We start from the raw sequence: 4,223 nt of genomic DNA on the forward strand, positions 1-4,223 counted from the left end.
TTTACTAGAGGCTGACACAAGTCTCTTCCACATTTGGTCAGCTGCACCCATGGTATAAAAGTTCACATTCTCTCTCCTCTTGTTTGCTTACGGTAGTGTAAATATAATTTGCATAGATGTGAACACATAAAATGGATAGCAATACATTAAAACACTAAGTGAAGGACAAAAAAAAAATCTAAATATAAATACAAATTTCATATTCAATACATTTACAACAACCTAAAACGCCAGAAAACGTACAAAATCCCCTCAAAACCAAACTCCTAAATACAAACAACCACAATCTATTTCCTTAAACCAACACCAACGCCAATACATTTACAGCAACACAAATTCACAATAAATCTACAAAATCCCCCTTAAAACTAAAAATCGACTCTTAAAAGAAAAACTGTGAAAAACCGAACCACAATCTGTTTTTCTCACGAACGTCAACACGTTTAAAGCAATGTAAACCCCCCATAAAAGCCTACAAAATCCCACAAAACCCTACAAAATCCCACAAAACCCTACAAAATCCCACAAAACCAAAATTCCATTCGTAAATACAAATAACCCCAAAACCGAACCACAATCTATTTTTACACCAACATACAATATAACCAAACCCATAAACTGAATCACAAACCTCCCAAAATAGCATAGTATAGTATCTTATAGTATAGGTATAGTAATGTATGGTAACGTATACTTCAATAGAGAATTACATAGTAACATATAGTATTATATAAAATAGTATCATATAGTATCGTACTGTATCGTATCTTATCTTATCGTAGGGCATAGTAAGGTATAGTATCATATAGTGTAGTACCATATTGTATTGAATAGTGTAGTATGGTATAGTGTCATATTGTATAGGTATAGTATCATAATATATAGTATAATATAATATGATATAGTATCGTATTGTATCGTATCGTATCTTATAGTATAGTATCATATAGTGTAGTATCGTATTGTATACTATAGTATAGTATCGTATCGTATCGTATCGTATATGTATAATATTGTAAAATAGAATATAGTACCATACCATAGTATAATTTAGCATAACAGTATAATATAGTACAACACAGTACAATATAGTATAGTATAGTATAGTATAGTATAGTATAGTATAGTATAGTATAGTATAGTATAGTATAGTATAGTATAGTATAGTATAGTATAGTATAGTATAGTATAGTATAGTATAGTATAGTATAGTATAGTATAGTATAGTATAGTATAGTATACTATAGTATAGTATAGTATAGTATAGCATATTATATTATAGTATAGTATAGTACAATATAATATAGTAACATACAAGAATTTGGGTGTTTACCCACACATAGTTTACCTACACACGTAAGCGTGTGGGTAAATATCTACACATTTTAATACATGTGTGGGTAATTGTTGAAGATTGATTTTTAATAATAAGTAACACTTAATATATGTTGGTAATGTGTTATAGCTACACTTTGGAATTGCAGGGAAAATTATAGATCATATGAAAAAACTTATGTATAAATATCCATTTTAAAAAGTATTAAAATCATAGGTTGTAAAGTTATAGATAACTGCCGTTAAAAAGGTTGAAGTATTCTTTTAATAAAAACTTTAAGTATATTTTAATCATCAATTTTGAATTTTAATTAATATTAATAGCATAATATCATTAATAATCATTAACTAAAATAAGATATTAATTAAATAATATTATTAATGAATTGAATAAGAAAATGTCGTGTGGCATTAGTTGAAATTTTGAACAAGAAAATGACATGTGACATTAGTTGAAGTTCTTTATCAAATTAGATTAAATGGGCAAGAATGTAAATTCATAGGTGAGTTATTAATTATGTTGGGTTGTTTATCAATGAAGTATGATTGAAATTTATTAAAGTTTAGTTATTAATTATGTTAGGATATTAACTTTAACAGGTAATAATAATTTTTTTTTAATTTATAAATCACATTTATGTATTAAATTCTAAAAAAAAAAAATAGAATTGTTAAATGGTTACATGACAAATATTATAGGGGTGAAATTGAAATTAGAAATTAAAATAACATGTGTAGGTATTTAGTTTTGCTTTTCTTCTTGAAAGATTGCAGATTTTGTTGAAATTTGCAACTTTTGCAAGAAATGTTATATTATTAAAACTTTGACTTAACTCTAATGTTAAAAGTTTACGCAATTCACCGAAAACGCAAAAAATATGGAAAGTTACCAAAATAAAAAAAAAATACTTTTAAGAAAAAATTACTAACAAGTTCCATGAAATCCTAAAATATTTATTTTGCAAAATGTGACACTAAAATAATTGTTTTAAAACTTTTTTAGAAAAGCTTTTAGGAAACCCACATGATATCATCTTATCATCTTCTTGTTTAGTTCATTGTTACTGTTGGGGCTTAAGAATGCAATCACAATACTGAAACCCTATTAATCTTGATATAGCAGCCAATCCATCATAGTCGTTTTTTTCAATCAATACATAACTTTCTTTAATATACATAGTATATATGGATCATATAATTTACTCAGTTCAAAAAAAAAATTGCCTTTCTCTGATTATATCTAAACTTTTTACTTAGCTACTTTCCTTTAAATTTCCCTCCTAAAATTATGGTGGTAGAATTCTATAATGCTTTTGGGGGAGTCAAGATGGAAAAATTGACTATGAGTAAACATATGCTAGATCAATTTTACCCCCTAATTTGAAAATCGACAAACTTTATACCACATCGTCTAATTGCATCAATGTGCATGAATGTTGGACCCTATGTGATTTTACCTAAGGACATTTTTGTAATCTTACCAATAATTATAGAGTAAACTGCAATTTTACCACCTAGGGTTTAGGTCAATTGGCACTCTGACCCCCTCTAACGAAATAATTGCAATTTTACCCCCCAACGTTTGGTGTTATGTCGCAAGTTTACCCCCCGGCGTCAATTTTGTTAACAGGTCTGTTAACTAACTGGAATGTGAAATGACTATAATGTCCTTTCATATTACCCCCTGTGTTTTGTTCTACTCTGTAATATTACCCCCTGCCACCGCCATTCACCACCACAACCACCACTGCCACCTCCAACCACCACCCTCAACCACCTCCAGCCACCACCCATTTTATTAGGTCCATACTTATATAATATTGTAGGCCCCGCACCCATTTTTCCTCACCTCCGGCCACCATACGTCGACAACCACCACCAACATCACACCATTAATCAAATTAAAACCTGCAACAATCTCCAAGCAAATTGGAATCACCAACCTTTCAATCTCTGTTTCTTTATCTTCGTTTCTCATAAATAAAATAAATCATCTCTGCTTTCCTCAAACAAGCAAACAATTAACGTTTCTTTTTAATTGAATCTCGTCACCAAAAAACAACAATTTAATTCAAACCTGATTTAGAACAATCTCTGTCCATTTTTTAGTTCTCTTCTCTTTTTAATTGAATCTTGTCACCAAAAAACTTCAAATTCAATTCAAACCTGATTTAGAACAATCTTTTTCCAACTTTTAGTTCTCTTCTGAGATGAAACCCGCAATCAATCCCGTCGACAAAGAACTCATCAATCGGAACTCATCTCTGGTGTGTAATTTCGCTTACGGTAATGTAAACGGTGATGAACGGTATTTAGGAGGTTGGAGTTTCAGGTTGGAGGGAGTTGGGGGGTTAGATTGCAGGTGGTGGTTGATGGAATCCGATGGCAATGGTGGACGATAAGGGTTTGTGGGTAGTTGGGTTGGTGGAAGATGATGGCGGATGAGGTCAGCTCCATTTGTTGGTTGATGATTACGGTGGAGTAGATGGTGGATCTGAGGTGAACAACAGCTAAATGGCCGAGGTAGGGTGATCTAGGTGGTTAACGGTTGTGGTGTAAGGATGGTTGTGGGTTGTGGAGGTTGAAGTTATTCAGGTTGAGGATGGAGAAGAAGGGTAGGTTGTGGTGGTGGTGAGGTGGGTATTCTATACCTAATATCAAGGAGAAGAAGATGCAGTGTTTATAAATAATAATAATAATAATAATAATAATAATAATAATAATAATAATAATAATAATGGTTTGTTGGAAATTACTTTTTACCCTTTGACCTTTACATACTTACGTTGACTGTTAACAAAATTGACGCCGGGAGTTAAACTTGCGACATAACACCAAACGTTGGAGGGTAAAATTGCAATTATTTCGTTAGAGCGGGTCAGAGTGCC

This window comes from Helianthus annuus, chromosome 16, assembly GCF_002127325.2.
Source record: "Helianthus annuus cultivar XRQ/B chromosome 16, HanXRQr2.0-SUNRISE, whole genome shotgun sequence".
Taxonomy (NCBI): domain Eukaryota; kingdom Viridiplantae; phylum Streptophyta; class Magnoliopsida; order Asterales; family Asteraceae; genus Helianthus; species Helianthus annuus.